General features: G+C 48.7%; 1 protein-coding gene across 3 annotated transcripts in view; it reads left to right on the top strand.

Moving 5' to 3' along the window:
- Positions 1 to 19,239, top strand: part of DCLK1 (doublecortin like kinase 1) — a 232,655-nt gene that overhangs the window by 62,509 nt on the left and 150,907 nt on the right. The window lies entirely within an intron of this gene.

The raw sequence follows: 19,239 nt of genomic DNA, 5'->3' as shown, positions 1-19,239 counted from the left end.
CTTTCACACAAACAGAATCAAGAGAACTCAACCCTCAGGGAACCCGTACCCTGGTTTGTTTGCATTTTGGAGGAGGTAAGCATTTACCTCCAAAACTGCCATTTGTTATCAGAGAAAAGCTTCCCTTTTGACCCGTTGGAAGCGGTTCCGCTCCTCGTCTGCCTTTGAGTCCTTGCCGACACTCAGAATGGTGGGTGACCCTCTTTCCCCAGCGAGCCCAGAAGAGTTCATCTTTCTTTCCCCATTTGATTGGTTCTCCTCTGGGTCCACCCCGCACCCTGCAGCCATGGTCCCAGCGATTGTTTGAGGACCACGGATGGTCATTAAATAGCACTCAGACAAATGCGTCCCTGTCCTGTGACCAGTGTGATGAAGAAGACATTCCTGAGCTGGGGGAGGAGAAGGCGAGCGTTTCCCGGGCCCAGGACAGCGTGGGCAAAGGCTGGAGGTCAAGGGCAAACGGGGGGAGAGGAGCAGGGGTGCGGGGCCGCACAGGTAGCGGGAGAAGTCACCCAGGTCGGACAGCAGGTCCCTGTGACGGACCCACGGGAAACCGTGGAGCCCTGAAGCCTGTGAGGGGTGTGGTCAGCTCAGCATTTCAGGACACGGACCTGGGGTCTCCGGCAGGGCCCTTTCTTGGAGAATCATAGCAAATTATCTGTTTTAAACTTAACCAAATGTTAAATAATAATTCCGCCATGCAGTGCGACTTTGGATACGTCAAGTGTGAATTCATTACAGAGAGCCACTCGGCTGCCTTTTCCGCCGTCAGCAGGTCAGTCCACAAGAAATTTCAGTATCTTAGCATGATTTAGGAAAACCGAAAAGCAAGTCTTTGAAAAGCACCAATATCATTAACTGATAAATCAAATGTGAATATGTCTCACCACAACTGCCAATAGAAAAGGCGGTCGATGGTCCCAGCGAATGCATTAGGTACAGAAACGTGTGTGCCGCACACAGCAGCCCACGGCCCCTGAAACGCCCGCTGCTCCCAGTGGCCCCAGAGCTGCGGGCGTGGTCTGGGGGGTCAGCGGCTGACCCGTCCGTTCCCGTGGGCACATGTTGAAGCTGTGACGTCTGTTCTGTCCCAGGCCCGTGTCGCGTCTCAGCGAGGCACGTCCAGGGCTGCAGGGAAAGCCTCACTGTGTGAAAACAATGAGGACCTTGGCCATTAGCCACATTGTGTGAGCTAGCACCTAGAATTAGAAAACCAGTAAAAGAATAATTAATCTCTAACGTTCTTAAAGATTTAGACTATCCCAAGAACAGGTGGGTTTCTGTATCGACATGCCTTCTTTGGGGTCAGTGAAGCAAGCTAACACAGTTTTCTCTAACATTATGGGCAGTATATTATAAGCGAATATATTGTTTCTAACAATCCAGTCAGTTATCTTAGTTCACTATAAAAAGGCCTGAAAAGGCGTTAACTAGAGATGTCCCTGCTCATGGTGAGTTTTGAGCAGTTGTGTTTCCAAGGAAACTAATTCACTGTCAGCAAAAGATGCTCCCAAAACAGCGCAAGGACATTGGCCAAAAATGACGAGATCTTGTTGTAAAATGTGAATCGAAGGGTCTCCCATAGCCCCAGAGCAACGATTCAAAGAGCCTTGCGTGACTTGCAGAGCTGACGTAACCTAACAAACTCATCCTCAAATGTATTTCAAACAAACATTTACATGTTGTCAGGGAAGCGGTCCGTCGCCGGGGTGTGTCCGCCATTTTTAAGGTCCACATCTTGGATCTCGGATCTCGGATCTTGGATCTTGGATCTTGGATGTGGTGCGAATCCTCCGGGGAGGAACTGGGCAGGCCTTCGCTTTCTCTACTAACACGTGCATGTCAGGAAATCGCCCTGGCCTCAGATTTGTGAAACGGCATGTAGGTGGAGTTGTGGTTTGTTTTTGCATCAACTGTGAAAAACGTCTTTGTGAATGTAAAGTTCTTGACATATGTGAAGATGTTTTTTCACAGCCAGTATTAGTATTCACCCCTGTGGATTAAAACAAAAAGTTTGTTTTCAACTGGGGTAATGCCCAATGTCAAAGTCATCAGAGACAAACTCAGACACGTAACTCGCCAGCACAATCTAATAGGCCTCATATTCTCTGTGTGCCTTTGTATGTAAGTGGGTATTGTGGCAGTTTTGTTAGGCGTGCTAAAATTTAGGTGAATTTACCGACTGTGAATGGTGGGAGTTTACAGAAGGCGGCTGGGGTCTTCCAGTTCCTCCCACCCTCTGGTCGGGCCCCGATCATCCGACTCAGGTGTTCACAGTGGGATGACATCTCTGCCCTCCTCCGTGGTGCTGGCAAAGAGTGGTATTTTGGAAGCAAATTACATTGTGGCAGCTTTGAACTTTTCTGATATGGAAAAAATATTTTAATGTTTCAGAATAATAGCAGAAGTCCTTAATCGTGGTGTTTGAAGCTTGGCCCCGCCCACCTTTCCCCTCCTGCTCCCTCTGTGGGCCTGACTGTGCGCCCTGCGCTAGCGCTGGCCTTGCCCATGCCGACGCACGGCTTTGCCTGTCCGACGTTTTGCATGCATAGAACTCTGCCGTATGTGGCTTGGGGTTCTCTTAGCATGACACAGGCCCAACACAAATAGAACCCCTTTTTATTGCAAACTCTTTTATTACAAAATCACAAGCATGTTATTCTGTAACATTTTGGCTATTTTAGGTTCCTTGTATTTGAATATGAATTTTAGAATCACTCTGAAATCTCTGTAGAAAGAGAGAGAGAGAGACAGCTTTTCTGATGTTGCATTGAATCTGCAGATCAATTTGGGGGCGTAGCCACCTTAGCAGACTAACAGTAGGGCTTCAAGCCCGCGAACACGGGATGGCTCTTGGTCTCTTTCAGTTTCTTCCACTGATGTTTTGTGGTTTTCCTTGTACAAGGTTTACACTTCTTTGCTTTAATTTGTTCCTAAGTGCTCTCTTTAATATTATTGTGAATGGAATTGTTTCCCAAATCTATCTTTGGATTGTTTATATTGCCAGTTTAGAGAATCACAGTTGATTTTTGATTTAGTTTTTTTTTTAAATAATTATTTTTCAGTTGCAATTGACACAGTATTAGTTTCAGATGTACAGCATAGTGATTGGACATTTGTGTAACTTACAAGTGATCACCCTGATAAGTCAAGCACCCATCTGGCACCATCCATAGTCGTTACAGTATTGTTGACTGTATTCCTTATCCTGTACTTTATATCTTAAAAAAAAATGTTAAAGAGACTTCTATAAAAAGAAGAAAGATAAAAATATGAACAATAAAATGGCAATCGCTACAGATCTATGAACAATGATTTTAAATGCAAATGATTTAAATGCTCCAATAAAAAGATGTAGGGTAGCTGAATGGCTGAGAAAATAAGGACATTATGTATGTCGTCTGTAAGAGACTTTGGATCCAAAGTAATGGGATGGTAAAAGAGATTTCAGGAAAATGGGAGCAAACGGACAAAAACCTGGGTAGCAATACTCACACCAGATTCAATGGGCTTTAAAAAGGCCATAGCAAGAGACAGAGAAGGACCCAGTGATCCCACTGCTGGGACTGCATCCAAAGAAACCCAAAACGCGAATTTGAAGACAGGTGCATCCCTCTGTTCACTGCAGTGTTAGTTACAATAGACGAGGCATAGAAGTGACCCAGGTGGCTTAGGTTTCCTGCGTGCAAAGTCATTTACATATATATAGAGAGAGTTCCCCTTCTTCCTTTCCAATCTGGATGAATCTGTTTCTCCCCGAGTGGGCCTGGCCGGGGCCTCCAGGGCAGCACTGTCCAGCAGGAAGGAGTGGACAACTCTGTTACGTTTACGATCTCAGAGGGAAAGTGTTCATGCTCCCTGGTAACTGAGACGTTCTCAGTAGTTTTTCTGTGGATGCTTTTTTATCAGGTTGTGAAAAGTCCTTTGTCCTCCTATTTTTTTCTGTATTTACCATGAAAGAGTGCTGGGTTTGTCCAGTGCTTTTTTCCTGTGTATCGAAACGATCAGTGAGATATTTTCCCTTATTAATACGGTGTTACCTGAATTGCTGTCTGGACATTAAGCCAGCCTTGCATTCCTGGGCACAGTCACAGAGTGGTCACGATGGACCATCCTTTTTCATATGATGCCGGATCAGTTTGTTCGGGTCTTGCTGAGCACGATTGTATTGATACAGGTAGTCCTCAAACAACACCACTTCATTCAACATTGTTCCGCTGTAACTTGAAGAGGTGTTGTAGGGGCTTAACTCTTGTTTATAGTGTATCAGTTGGTCTGTGGCAAAAACTGGTCCAAGGTCCAAGAACCTACTGACAACGTCAAGTGAGGGCTTGGTGTATTCATAAGGGATATTAGCCTGCAGCTCTTTTGTGTGTGTGTGATGCCTGTGTCTTGCTCGCGTATCAGGATGACACTGGTTTCAGAGAACAGGATAAATACTTCACTTTCAGAGGAGTGCTGATTCTTTAAATGCTTGGTAGAATTCACTGCAGAAGCCATCTGCCCCTGAGGTCTCCTGGTGAGATGTTTTTGACTACTCACTCATTCGCTTTACTGATGGTATAATAACAGGTCCTGCTTCTTTGGAGGTGGTGCATGTCTTCTGGAATGCATGCACTTCCTCTGGTTTGCCTAATTTCTTGTCCCATAACTGCCCTTGTATTATCTCATAATTTTCTTTATTTCTCCAAAGTTGGAAGTGATGGCCCTTCTTTCATTCCTGAATTTTAGAAATTTGAGACTTTTCCCTTTTGATGTTCATCATTTAACCGGAAGTTTATCAATTGTGTTGGTCCATTCAAAGAATCAACTTGGTTTCACTGATTTTCTCCACTGTTTTGTGTTTCACTCTTGTTTGTTTCCACTCTGACTTTTTATTATTGTTTCCCTCGTCGCTTTGGCTTTCGTTTGGTCTTCTTTTTAGTTTCACATGGAGGGTTATGTTATTGATTTTAGATCTTTTTATTTTTAAGTGTGGGCTTCATCATCTGTGACTTCCCCTTAAGTACTGATTTAGCCACGTCCCATAGGTTTTTTGTTGTGTTTTCATTTTCGTTCTTCCCAGACTATTTTCCGACTCCCACGCCGATTTCTTTTTGACCCATTGGTCATCCAGGAGTGTACTGTTTAGTTTCCACATACGTGCAAACTTTCCAAATGCCCTTCTTTATTCTTAAATTTCATTTCATTGTCATCAGAGAACACATTTTGTATGACTTCAATTCCCATATACGTGTTGAGGATTTTTTTTATGGGCTAGAATATGGTTTGTCCTAGAGAATGTCCCATGTCCACCTTGAGAAGAATCATTACACTGTTTCTCTTGGGTGGAGTGTCCCATACAGGCCGTTAGGTGTGTCTGTTTTAGCGTCTTTGAGTCTTTTTATTATTTTCTGCCCACTTGTTTTCTCCATTATTGAAAGTGGTCTGTTGAAATATCCAATTGTTGTTGAATTATCTACTTACTCATTCAATTGCATTGTAATTATGGGCTTTGGTTTTAGGTACATTATGTTTACGATTGGCATGTGTTCTTGCAGGATTAACTCTTTATAATTTTTGTCTTCAAGTTTCTTTGTCTGATATTAACATAGTAACTCCAGTTCACATTTGATGACTGTTGGTATCTTATGTAGTTTATATTTTCACTTTCAAACTATTTGTGTCTTTGAATTTAAACTGTGTCCCTCATGGACAGCATACAGTTGGAACAAGGATTTTTAAATTCATTTTGCTAATCTCTGCTCTTGGGTGGGAGTATTGAGTTCACTTACTGTAATTACTGATAAAGTAGAATTTCTGTCTGCCATTTTGTTATTTTTAATATATATTTAAAGTCTTTTTGTTCTAGTAATCCATTAATTGTGTCTTTTCATTGTAGCTTGAAGGTCCCTTAGTATTTCTGATAGCATATCACTGCTGGTGACAAATTCTCTTAATTTTTATCTTTTTAGGGGAGGTTAGTCCTGCTCGATATAGAATTCTTAGCTGACAGTTTTTCTAGCGCGTTGAGTATGTCTTCCCACCACCTTCTGGTTGCCATTGTTTCTGCTGAGAAATCAGATGTCGATCCTAAGTAATTAAAGGTCACTTTTGTTGCTTTCAAGAGCCTCTATGTTCAACTTTTGACATTTCAACCACAGTGAGCCTGGATGTTGAACTGATTTTGTCCTAGCTGGGGTTTATTGAGCCTCTTGGGTGTACAGATCAAGTTTTTGTAAAACCAACTTTGGGATGTTTTCAGTCACTATTTCTTCAAATACCCTTCACACCCCCCTCGCTGTCTTCTCTTCTCCGTGTTGCTGTCCTTGCTGTTGCCCACAGGTCACCCAGACTCTGTTCACTTTTCTTCATTCTTCTTTCTATTCCTCAGACTGGACAATCTTAGTTGGCTGGGGGAGAACTAGATGGGAATAAGGCAAGAAAAATGCCATAAAACATTTTATCAGTTCCTGAGATAGCTAAAAGCACACAATTGATGAAGGTAAAGGAGTAGCTTCATTAAAATTAAAATTTTGGAGACAAATCACAGAATGAAATTAATTCAGAGTGTATTTTTGACATTAATCATAGAAAAAATGCAGCTCAGTTTGATGGAGTATTTAGAACATGGAAAATTAAAATAAATTTGCATACCAATTAGATAAGAAGATATGGAGTAGACCGCAAGATAAATTTAAAAACCCACAAACGAGCCGTGGGGTGTTTGGCAGTCCATGCGGGTACGTGCACTTGAATTTTTCATGAAAGGAAATGCACTCAGTCAAGGCCATATGGCGGGGGGGCTCGCCACGGTGGTCTAGCTACTAACTGGACTTGGGAAGTGTCGTGTGGGCCATTGAGCGAGTTGCTGCTTAACCGCAGTGTGATTTCCAAACCCAGTCATACTTAGACTCTCAGAAGCGGGACAGAATCTCCATGGTCATGAGGGACAGACTTCTAACCAGCTGGCACTTCTCGTCTCTGCTGTGCGCACTGGCACTGGAGGGCCTGAGTTAGTCTGGGGGGGAGATGGGGAAGGCCGCTGACTCCAAAAGCCCTCCGAAATGAGGTCCGCCTCCTTCCGGAGAGGTGAGCAGGGGCGGGTGGAGGGGGCATCCCAGGTGAGCCCCAGAGGGGTGGCCCGGGCAAAGGTGCGAGGGCAAAGGCCCGGGCAAAGGTGCGAGGTGCACGAGAGGACAGCAGAGTGGCAGTGGGCCTGTGACAGCCTGCGAGTAGCCGTGTTGACGTCATCAGGTCACAGAAGCTCTGGGCTGGATGCACACTTGAAGCTCGTCTAGTCCAGAAACTTGGGGTCCTGCTGGTAGTTTAACACAACACGTATGAAATCCTTCTGTTTCCACAGTTCTGGGTAGGCGCCGAAATTCGCCCTGGGGCAAAAAATTAAAAAGCTGCCTGATCTGAGGGTTTTATGTAGCAAAGTGCTAGTTCACGAAGGCTTTCCCGTAAAACGACTTTGGATGTTCCCTCCTTCCTCCCTTCCGCACGGAGACTTGTTGGCAAGGGCGGGGTCCTGCGAGGGAGTCATTAACCCTCCTGCTGAACCAGCAACCTTCAGAAAACAGGGACTTCAAATGCGCTGCGGCTGAGAGGTGGCGCTTCCCAGGCCCCCAGGGCTCTGGAGGATGTGGGCATAATTGATCTCCATTAAAGCATCGAGTCTTGTCGTACGTCCAGGGCTGGGAGTGCGTTGGTGAAGGAAATTCACGTGATCGATGTCGCAGGGATCAGCAGACACCATCAGATAAACACTGTGAGTGTTTGGGGGGGATGGGAGGTGGTTGGGGGAGAGGGAGAGAGAGGATGAGTATGAATGAGCATGAGCGACTGGGAACGGAAAGGGACCGACTGGGTAGCAGACCACGGTGAGGGGCAGCGGCGCGTGAGCTCGGGGATGAGAAGGGACTGTGTGTGGACATACTTCTCTGGGGACTGGGAGGGGACAAGGGTGGAAACCCAGGAGTTTGACTTAAAAGAACCTTTCTGATGAGTCTGCAGTTTAAATTTAAACATCCGTTTTGTTGTAAAAATATAAGTAATCTCACTGGCTGGTGTGGCTCAGTGGATTGAGTGCTGCCCTAAGAACCAAAGGGATTGCAGGTTCAATTCCCAGTCAGGGCACATGCCTGCATCGTGGGTCGGGTCCCCAGTAGGAGGCGCACGAGAGGCAACCACACATTGATGTTTCTCTCCCTCTCTTTTTCCCTCCCTTCCCCTCTCTCTAAAAATCAGTAAATAAAATCTTTAAAAAATATGTAAGTAATCTAAATGTGCTATTATTGTGAATAATTTGATTATTTTTCTCAATAATACCTGTTCTTACTGGAAGGCTATTTTTGTTTTTGGCTGGGTAGTAAAAAGATTGAGAATTATGATCAATTAATGCATGTTTTACCTGCTGTTCTCCCCCACCCCCACCAATTCTGAGAGATTGCACAGGCTTTGATAGCCTCTGTGCATGGATACATTTACTGAGAACAGGAGTCAGGATGGGCCTTTTGTCCATATTAGGTTCATTAGTCATTGGTAGGTTACTAGCCTACAACTCCAGGTGGCAGTCATTTCAGGTGTGAGACAAGGTAAACGGCTTGTCAGCCCTAATTAAAAGTTGCGAATGCAGCAAAGTGCTTGCTCTTTGGATGTAGAGTGACCTTTATTGGACTTGCGAAGTCTTTCAAATAGCAAAAAACGAAACCTGTTCATTCCTTTCGACATGCATTTTGTTTCTGCGAACTTCAGCTCTATGTTACACATTGAGGAGACAGTAGGTGTTAAAAATAGCATCCTGTTAGTAGTTAGGTGATTATAAATGATCGGAATTGCAAATAGGAATAATTGGAAATATTTTTAGTTCATAAGCAGAAACCTAAATATACTTGGTGATTTTCATAAAAAGATTTTATTAATTAGTCACGAGGGATTGCTTTTATAGTCTGAGTGTTTCAGGATTTATAAATGACATTCAAAAAAATGGATGACATCCAACTTCCTGGATGTCAAAGACAAACAGACACACAGCAAATAGGACACAGTAAACTATTTCATTAAAGTTTTTCATGTGCCAAGGTGGCTGGATTCCCACCCTTTTTAGAACGAATCTGTTTCATTAGTTCCTTGACTGTAGTTATTGTTTGTAGTTTCATTTTAATGGTTTTTTTTTCTTTTTCTCTAAGAGTTTCTTTGCCAATGGATGGTGTGGATTTGGAAAGTACTCTAAAGGAAGTATTGTTTTAGAGAATAAGATATATTTGACGTCCTTCCGGTGTGCCCACAGAGCAGGAGTGTCCAACTCATTTTCACCGGGGGCCACATCGGCCTCTCGGTTGCCTTCAAAGGGCAGGATGTAACTTCAGGACTGTATGGCTGTAACTGCTCCTTAACTAGGGGCAAGGAGCTCGGCGCTGCCGCGGGGTAGGAACAAGGTGCGGGGCCGGATGAAACAAGGTGGAGGCCGGGTTCGGTCTGCAGGCCTCGTGTTTGCTGCCTGTGCCTTGGAGAATACTCTCGGGCCCCTGTGGGCAGCCCCTCTGCCCCTGTCCCCAGCTCTTTAAGACTCTAGCTCCTTCCAGTTCCCACCCCCAGGGTGTTCCAAGGATTCACTGGAGGGATGGGGCTGGGATTTTCTGTGAGCCCAGAAGACTTGGAGAAAGGTTTTGCAAGTTCAAGTGTATGTTTGCTGGCTGATGCTTCCACCCCTGTTGTAATAAAAATCTCCACTAAGCTTTATGGCTAAGAAGGGACCCGGTGTTCCTGAATGGGGCAGTCCGGATTTCGGGTGTTTGAGCGTGTCCCTGGGGCTCCGTGACCCACGGTGATTCGGAGTCTCTTCGAGGTGCCCCTGGGGCGGTGAGCAGTCAGCCTGTGCTTTCTCCAGGCCGATGCAGGACACATAGGGGACACACAGGGGACGGATGAGCTTCGTGGGACATGGGCGTCACTCTCCTCTCGGGCACGCTTCCTGTCCCTGCGTGGGGAAACCTGGTTTTCTGGTGCTCACTGTCCTCCGGTGAGAGGAAAGTCCTGTGGAAGTTGGAAAGAACCGTGTTCCGAGTGTAAGCCTAGGAAACAGCAGTTCAGACGTGTCCCGGTGTGTAAATATCTGAGCTGGACTGAGACATAGCCTTTCAAACACACGCAACCTCGTCTGATTCTTGTGGCTTCATTATTATTCCGTGTTACCCACTCGGAAACTTCAGCTGAGAGGCCATCAATTACCCTGCGGGGGTCAGCTAGCTTTGGGCACCAGACCCGGTCACCTGGCCCCAGATTCCTACCCTCCCGTCTTCCATGTTCGCTCCTGGCTCGCTCCTGGCTCGCTCCTGGCTCGGGCCACTCCAGGTGGAGGGCTTTCAGCCAAGAGGTTGCGAGTCAGTCTCTCTGACAACAAGGCAGAGCAGTTCTCCTCCAGCGCCTCCACTTTTAGGGCCGCGGGCTTTTCCTGCGGGGGCTCCCTGCACCCGTGTCTTTTTCAGGTGAGAAGCTGTGAGTTGTTAAAATATGAGTGGGACGTGGACACAGCGTCAGTAATGTCATGTCACCGGGCGTCAGGTTTCCCGCTTTGTCTGATGGGCTGTCACACACAGGTCGTGCTTTTGCGGTCTTCCCATTTCCCAGTTGAAACCAGAGGCTCCCGTAGAGTTTCCCTAAACCCGGTGCCCATCTCTCTCGTCCCCGTGCCCCCCCTTTCCTGGGCTCCCTGGAAAATGCCCTGGAGCGGCCTCCCCTTTTCTTTACCAGCGGTTTCTCTCAAGTTCGTGGGTCACCCACAGGCCCTCTCCTCCTGCCACGGCACAAGCCCCGGCTGCCGTGCCCTGGGTCCCCCGCTGTTCTCGGAAACTCAGCTGGCAGCAGGTACAGCTTCGGCCTCTGAGTGGTGTGTCTTCTGGCCCCCTTTGATACGGGTTTCAAAGGGGGCCTACCGAGTGGTGGCAGATACCCTTATAAACGCGCTTGGCCGTCTTTGCAGAGTTTTATGGCTGGTTTGTCTTTGATCTTTATAAAGAAGTTAGTACCAGTTTGGCACGTGTTTTTGGGGGCGCAAGGTTAGGTGCTGCTTTTCCGTTTGCACGCACATCTGCCTGTGCAGCTCAGAGGAGCTCTCCTCTGTGAGAGCATTTCCGAGTGTTCGGTTACCCCCCCGCCTGCCTGGTGCTGGCCGGCACTGTTGTGCTAGAATCTACCAAAGCCAGCCAGCGCCCAGACGCCTCGCTTTAAGGTTTTAGGGCACATATGAAAGGCATCTTGTGGAGAGTCTCTAAATAAGCAGAGCTTTTGAAATGTATATTCTGTTTTTCCACTGAATCACGTCCGATGGTATTTCACTTAAGCTCCATTGGGCTTTCGGGTCTCTTTTTATTAGTTTTATGCCGTTTTTCCATTTTTCAAGGCCACGCTTTTCTTCATCGGTAAAGACATGAACCCTTAACAGAGTCGCTGTGGCTCTTGACGTTAGAAAAAAGTAACTCAGGCAGCAAGTGGTAGCTGCTGTCCCCGTGTTACAACTTGCAAAGGATCGCCTTGCTTTTGGATGGAGATGTGTTCTCTCTAGGAAAACGTGAAATGTGTGGGTTTTCTTGGGGTGCCTTCTCTCCGCCTCCTCTCTGCCCTCCGCCTCACGCTCACCCCTTCGTTAGTCTGACGCTGGCTCACCCCACCGCTGCTGAGATCTCGGGGCGGGGCAGGGTTCGGGAGCGAGCAACGAAAGTCCTGCTTTTGCAGACTGGACTTTCAAGAGCCTGTATGCGCAACGCTTCTGTGTTTTTAATTTTTGAAAGCCGCTCGCTGAATGTGGCCCGTTGTCCAGCGGCTGTGGAGGCCCAGAGACCACAGGGGAGGCCGGGCCCTGTGCTCAGAAATGGGAGCCGGTCAGAGGTGCTTCTGCTTTGTAGACGATGGGGGGGGGCCTCCGGCTCCCATGTGGTGGGGGGAGGGGGCTCATGTGAAGGCCAAACACGCAGGAAATGGGTGAGTTTGTTCTTGTCCACTGCATAATTTTTCACAGTGAAACCTAGTTTTGTTGCTTTTTTTTAGAGCCATTAATATCATTTTTAAAACTTTATTAAGTAATAGTCGGGAACTAACATTGTTTTTGTAGAACGAAGAACAGTCTCTACAGTAAAGTTAACAAAGACATGAAGTTTGATTACTCATTTTTCATAAGAAACCTTTGATTTTTAATTGCAAAAACTTGTGCTCATCATTAGAAAAGAAACAAGAAAATGCAGATAGTTACATTTTAGAAATCTCTACTTACATAAAACCCATTTTATGATTTCGAGCTTTTCATTGCAACCACTTATCTTTTTAAATAGAATCAAAGTTTGCAAGTTGTCTTGTAACTTTCTCTTATTGGTGTGTTGTGCTGTTTTTCATGCTGAAAGTCAATATTCTTTAGCAATTTTTATAGACCTTATATTTTCTGTATGGATTTAATTTAAATTAGTTCATCAGCACTCTATTGTTAGCTATTTACAGTTTTTTAAAATTCTTATAAGCAATCGTGCCATGATTTACAGCAAGAATTTCGTATGCCCTCAGATATTTCCTCCTGATAAATAAGATAAGGTTTTGCGGGTCTTGTTATCTACCTTAAAATTCCATTGCTCCAGCACTGGAAGTTCTCTAGACCCTGGGTGACTGGGGCCTGGCGAAGGTGTGTTCGCTCACGAAGAGCTGAAGGGTGTCCTCCTCGCCCTTCCTAGTCCTGCGACCTTTCTTTGTTGCCATCTGTGGCAGAATGGCAGTCTTCAAGGTCACGGTCTCCTGCCTGGTCTCCAAGGTCGAGCCTGGGGAACATTCCATCCAGCCTGGAGAATGTGGCTCGTGGTGGCCAGTCACGCGGATTGATTGGAATCAGTTTGGCATCAGGATGTTCTTTCGCCGGTTTCGGCAGCAGGCTTCGCCATATCAGGCCTTGCGATATCAGAGGAGATCAGGTTGCGGGAACACGCTGGGCCCAGGGCCACCAGGAGGACAAGGGCGCAGGGCGGGCCTGCCGGGCTCCGGGGCCAGGCGGGGAGGGCCAGGCGGGGCTGTCCTGGGGACGCTTCCTCTGCCCCCCTCCACCGGGGTACCGCTGAAGCTTCCTTAGAGTGGCATTTGTTCTTTGATTTCTTAAGAACTGTGGGTCTTTGAGAATTTATAATTGATTCAGTTAATTTACCATAGAACTGAAAGCTATGAATCATGAAGCCGGGTACTTGGTGGCTGCTCACACGGTGGAGGGAAGGGTGGTGGCGTGTGGAGAGCACTAGCCATCCCAGAAGAACATGTGTATGTACGCGGCACTTTTCTCCTGCCCTCCATACTTACTTTGTAATCCTCAACCCTTTCACGAGTGCGGTTCCCCCCGTGCCCCCCAATGGAAAACTGTGTTTGAACTTGCGTTACTTGCTGACTGCTTAAAAGGGTTCATCAGAAAAACAAAACTTTAATGTGACATTAGCATCTCATTAACCTTTCAAATCATGAAAAAAGAGTATGTTGGTGCTTCACACTCGAGAACAGCTCCGTCTGCGGGTCGCTGGGCGTGTTTCACACCCGCCCTGTCCTCCAGCCCGAACTGTGCCCGCGAACACCAGTGCGGATGATATGAAGGGAAACTAGAACGCAGTCTAGCAATTTAAAAAGTTGTCAGTGTGTTTACCGACCGCACTGGAGTCGGTTTGGAAAAAGCATTTGTCACCTCAGTTGCTGAAGAAAGAACAGAGCTAGAGAAGACCAGGAAGCCTATGACGGCATGTTTTGGTCCTTGTCCAACCCGTGTCTTGCGTTGGCCGTCGCCGAGGACAAACACGGATGACCTGGTGAGGGCAGCCATTGTCTTCACGGAGCTGCTTCCCCTCCAACCTCATCTACTTCTGCAAGGCGACGAGGTGGCTGATCAAAGCCCAGCAGGCCACCCATGCCTCCTCGGGCTGGGGTGACAAGAAGCCAAGCAAAGCTTCCAACTAGCTTGGCCTGCACCACAATGATGTGCTTTCTTTCCCACTTAATTAAGAGAGACTGGGAAAGATCCAGAGCGTGGGTGCTGGCCTGTCCCCTTCCAGGAAAAAGCAGTTTACCCACCAAATGAAAATAGACGAGAATGAGAGCTTTGTTTAGAGATTCTCCAGAGCGATGGGCCTGGTTTTGTCCAGTCTGTCCTCAGAACGGCCCCGTGTCCCCTAAGGCCGGCCTCGGCGTTGTGGGACTCACAGCCTGCTCTGGGCCGAGAACGTCTTCCCCACTTAAAGCCCTGAGTGCACAACGTGTCTTCTCGCAAACGAGGACTGTGTTTCCAGGGCCCCGTGGTCCTGGAAGTTCAGACGCGGAGACGGCCCGAAAGGCCACCTGGCTGCGGTGCCGCGCTTTGCAGGTAAGGAGGCTGAGGCCCCGGGAAAGGACGAGAACTGCACAAGACCCCGTAAACCAAGAGGGCGCGGGGGCCCGACGTCCTGGTTCGCAAGACAGCCAGCCCTTCGCTCCGAGGTCTGCAGCTTTGACGCTGCTGGAAGGATGACCGTCCATTCAGAAAAGCGGCGCTGCCCTTCACCGTCCAGTGTCTCCTGCAGCAACTCTGTCACCGCTACCAAGGCGCCGGTCGTGCAAACCTTTGCTTTTGCAGCAGTGTCCGTGGGGGGTACATGTGTCATGCATTGAAAATACGAATTGTGTGAGTAAAATTCGTGTTCGCTCATTCAGTTAGAGAACAGGTAGAGAAGGTGAGCTGTCCGCTGGCGACTTCAAACCACACGATAGGGGGCCCTGCGGGTGTATGTGGGAAACACACACCCAGGGATTTTTGGGGGGGGCTTTCGTTTTCTAAAGAGGCGAACATCACGTGGCTGTTCCAGGTGGCTTCCTTTTATTGACGATGTCTGAATTCCTCAGTAACAGATTCCAGACGGCCCTGTAAAGGCTTTGAAATCAGGCTACCTGCATGGCACAGAAATGTAGTATAATGCTAACTTATGTCACGATCTTCTTAAACGAGGCTGTTTGGGGTATAAAAGTATGACGTCCTGCCGTCACTGCAGCTTGGCCAGTGAGGGGACGAGTCCAACAGCCACCGGGTGCTGGTCTGTCTCGGCCACGCCCCCGGCGGCCACCAGGGCGAGGTGGTGCCTGGCCCACGGCAGTTTGGGTGGCAGTTTACTGGGGGGATTTTAATACCCGACCATCAAAATGCTTCATCACTGTTAAAATCGGGACTCTCCTCGTTCCCACGTATCTTGGATTCACTACCTGGAGACCGGTAGGCGTTCGGTGCATTTTCGGAGCCGGACCTTCGTGGGGCCCTCGGCCTCCTCCCACCTGCCGCTGCTTCTGCAGCGAATCTGTAACGAGGAAGCCTTTTCTTTTACAGCAGAACCATGGCCCCCTAGGTTCTGTACAAATGTAACAGTCATCTTTCCATTGGGCACTGTGCCTTTAATAAAAATATCAGCCATTTTTAAAAACCTTTATGAGAGATTTTCTTCAAAGCAACCTTGACGATACAGGATTCGTTCACTCAGCAGTCAGGCACTTCTTCTGCCTTCTCCAGTGCTATTCTGCTGTCATTCTTACTGCTCATAGTTTGATTTTAAAAGAGAGCCCCACACGTCCTGACTCAGTTGGTCGTGGGTCGGATCCTTGGTCGGGGATCTAACAAGAAGGCAGCCAGTCCGTGTTTCTCTCTCACACTGATGTTTCTCTCTCTCTTCCTCTCTCTCTAAAAGCAATGAAAGAGTGTCCTCAGGTGAGGGGGAGAGGGAGCCCCACAAGATACTTCCCGTAATAAAAGCCCCTTCTGTTCACTTCCGTTCAGCGGCCACTTCCTGGAAGTCTGTGCGGTGCATGGCACCCGCAGTTTCTGTGGGGCAGAAACGACAGCCGGAAGGATGGGGAGAGGGGGAGGAGTGGTTTGCTGGCCCAGGAAAGGGGCAGAGGGCAGAGGGGGAGGGGGAGCAAAATTGGATGCCCCCTTCTTGACTCCTAAATGTTCGGGAACCCACTCGTTATCGCAGAAGCTCGGCCAGAAGCCAGCGCAGGAGCACGCGCAGCCTCCTGCGGGCACCCCGGGGCTGGGGGAGCTGAAAGCAGTGTGCTCTTGCCCTTGTCACCTGTCACCTGCCACCTGCTGGGGAATCGGGGCCAGGCAAATTCAACGAGATCCTTGGCTGTAAGGCTCCGGCTGCGGAGGGTGTAGAACTACTGGTGCCAAAGAAAACCAGAGTTTCGGGACTTGGGGGAGGGATGCACGTGAGCAGAATGGGGGGACTGGTGGTGGGCAGGAGGGAGGAGGGCCCAGGGGCAAGACAGGGGGCGGGGGAGTCCCCCGGGGGTGCAGGAGATGCCAGGACGTTGACTGTCTGAGGGAGAGAGAAGGGAACGCCCGCCTCGCACACATGGACCGTGTCACCTTAAGAGGGTGAAGGGCATGTCATTTTCCAAACTCGGAAGGAAGGACAGAAGCTGAGTAACGGGGGCTTCAGGAGGAGGCAGCCAGCTAGCGAAGGCCCAGCTGGATGTTCACGCTGGAGCCCTAGGGAGGGGACAGCTGTGAAGAGGGACTGTTGACGAGGACCCTGGGGTCCCCACCGAGAGGCAGTTTGGTGCACAGACTCAGTGTTGGCTTTTCAGTAAAAGAATAGAAGCCAAACATAGAAGGTGATGGCGTTTACCTAGAGCTAGAGGTTATGCCCAAGGCCAAGTAGACGAGAGATTCTTTGGTTCCAGTTCACGGGAACTGTGGTTCCTGTGGCCGGTCACAGGGTCTGGACCAAGGCCAGAGGAGGCCGGGGGGCAGGAGCAGAAGGCAGGCAGGCGGTGGGGGCACACGGCCCGTGGCAGGGAAGGGTCTCAGAGTCTGGAATCTAAGGAGCTCGGGGGTGTGGAGAATGGAAGAACAGGACGCCAGGAGGCAGAAGAGCCACCAGCGAGGTGCGGGGTGGCCCCACTGAAAGGCCCCTTCCCCCGGAGGTGGAAACTCAGTCCGTTCAGAAGCCCTCTGCTTGAAGAATTAATTACCAACAAGTTTGGGTCTTTATGGGGGCAGGAGTACATTTTGGGGTGTTTTTCTACTTTATCTTAAGGACATTTTAGTCAATTTTCTTTCCTGAAGAGTGGTACAATTTCATGCAACTTTAAATGTTTTTTATTTTACTTATTTTTTTAACCTCAGGGCATTCCCAAAGAGCGTCAGTAACTGAGGTCACCGAGGGAGGTGGAAGGTCGGCAGGTCAAAAGGAGAATTTGCTGAGTGGCACTTCCAAGGCCAGGCTCTAAATCGGTGACTGGAGCAAGAGAGGTCGTGAACCCCACTTGTGAGGAAAATGGGTGGGTCGTACTTTGGATACATTTTCACTAATGAAGCTCGAAGCAAAAACGTTGAACTTGAGACTGTGCCGAGCTGGCCAGGGCCCCTGGGACCCTGGGTTTGGCTTGGTAGGATTTTCTGTGCTGTGAAACGTAGCCACGGACCGTGGTTAATCCACGAGATGCTTGCTTTGTTTTTATTGCGTTTCGTTTTGCCTTTTGAAAAGTCTCATTTAAAGACCGTTCTCTTTGATGCAAGCCTCGTGACTTAGCTGAAACTTTTGGGATGAGAAAGGGGGTTTTCAGCCGAGGGGCCTCATCCGGCCGGCGCCACCTCATGACCTTGGGGTTGAAAACTTCCGACAGACGTAGGCATGGGACCGGCCGCGGAGCGTTTTTTCTTTGTCAGAATGAGAGCAGCCCTTGAAACCAGAGCGTGGCTGCCCGCTCTCACTGGGAAAAGCCCGGAGTGCGCAAATGGCCTTTGCCCCCAGATCAGACCGCAGGTGCCGTACCTGCCTAGGTTTGGTTTGGGTCGAGGCTGCCTTCATCAGTCACTTCTTCCATAGTTCCTTCTCGTTAGGAGGAACTTAATTCAGACCATGTGTTTCGCATTCCACGGAGCGGAGCAGGGGGTCACCTGACGTGGGCTGTCCCTGGCGTTGCCCTTGAATGTGGATGAGCCCCATCTAGGAGTTAAGTTCAAAGCCCAGCTCTGGCCCCAGGAGAGCGAAGCCGCTGGCTCACGCCCAGCCTCCTGCCTCCCACTCCGAGCTCCAGGGCGCCCCCTCCCTGGCTGGGAGAGAGCTGTGTTCCCCCCTGCAGATGCAGGGGGCGCTCCAGGGGGCTGCCCTCTTCAATAAGCCCTTTGAAGGGCTTCATGCAGAACAGGTAGCGTGAAATCAGAGCATCTTTTTTAAAGCTCTGAGTAAGCAGCCATATAACTTTGTGGCCAAGAAGGCGAATGCCGACTCTCATAACTAAGTGTGCAAAAATAACATTGCTCTTTTCACACAGGTCAGAGGTTTTTCAACCACGAGAGGTTTTAAAGCAATACACTGACCGGTCAGTCAGGGGCACTGGCCTATTGTCCCTTAGTCTGTCAAATAAGGAAATGACACCAGCCAACACTGCAAGAACCATTCAGTGTGAATGAATCAAAATTACACCTGCTTTCTGGGGCAGATCTGCCAAGTGCCATGGAATTTTAGTAATTAGTTTATGTGAACTGTGGGATGGAAAAGGTTGAACGTTGCTGCCACAGATGAAAGCGAGCAGTGCACAGGGGGGACGCAGAGTGGACAGCCCTTCAGGTGAGCGGTGCGTCAGTCGGTTCCCTAGAGACTCAGAACCGGCGGGGTGGATAAACTTGGAGACGGAGGATCCTTTTAAAGAATGGTCTCAGTTGACTATGAAGGCTGGGAAGTTCAGAACCATCCAGATGGCTCCGTGGGTCGGAGACCCAGGCGGGGACCCCCGCTGCCTTGAACCTGAAGGCTGCCTGTGGGCGGCATTCTCTCTGCTCAGAAGGAGGTCGGTCTCTCGTTCTCTGGGGGCCTTCACCTGATGGGGCGGGGCCCACCCGCATGGTGGAGGGCGGTCTGCTGTACTCAGCGCCTTCGCTGTAAATGTGACCTTATCCAAAAACGCCCTCGTGGAAACTTACGGAATGGAGTTTGGCCACACATCTGGGGACCAGGGCCCAACCAGGTGTCACCCAGAATCAACCGTCATAATGGTGACGAGGGGCATCGTAAAGGGGCTGTTTGTAGTGCAGACGCCATGGCGTGAACTCCGAGGAACGGAAGTCTCACCTGTTTCTTGTCCTCAGAGCCGTCGATGACTTTGTTTAAACTCAAAGTGGGTCGAAAACACTGTCGGCCTTAAGGCACATCTTACTGAGAAGATGCCTTAGGCAAACTCTTCATTTGGTTGCTCAGGTGTGAAACATCTCTGCTA

This window comes from Artibeus jamaicensis, unplaced genomic scaffold (genome assembly GCF_021234435.1).
Source record: "Artibeus jamaicensis isolate MK-2021 breed Jamaican fruit bat unplaced genomic scaffold, CSHL_Jam_final contig_415, whole genome shotgun sequence".
Classification (NCBI taxonomy): Eukaryota; Metazoa; Chordata; class Mammalia; order Chiroptera; family Phyllostomidae; genus Artibeus; species Artibeus jamaicensis.
This window is presented reverse-complemented; position numbering and strand designations above follow the sequence as displayed.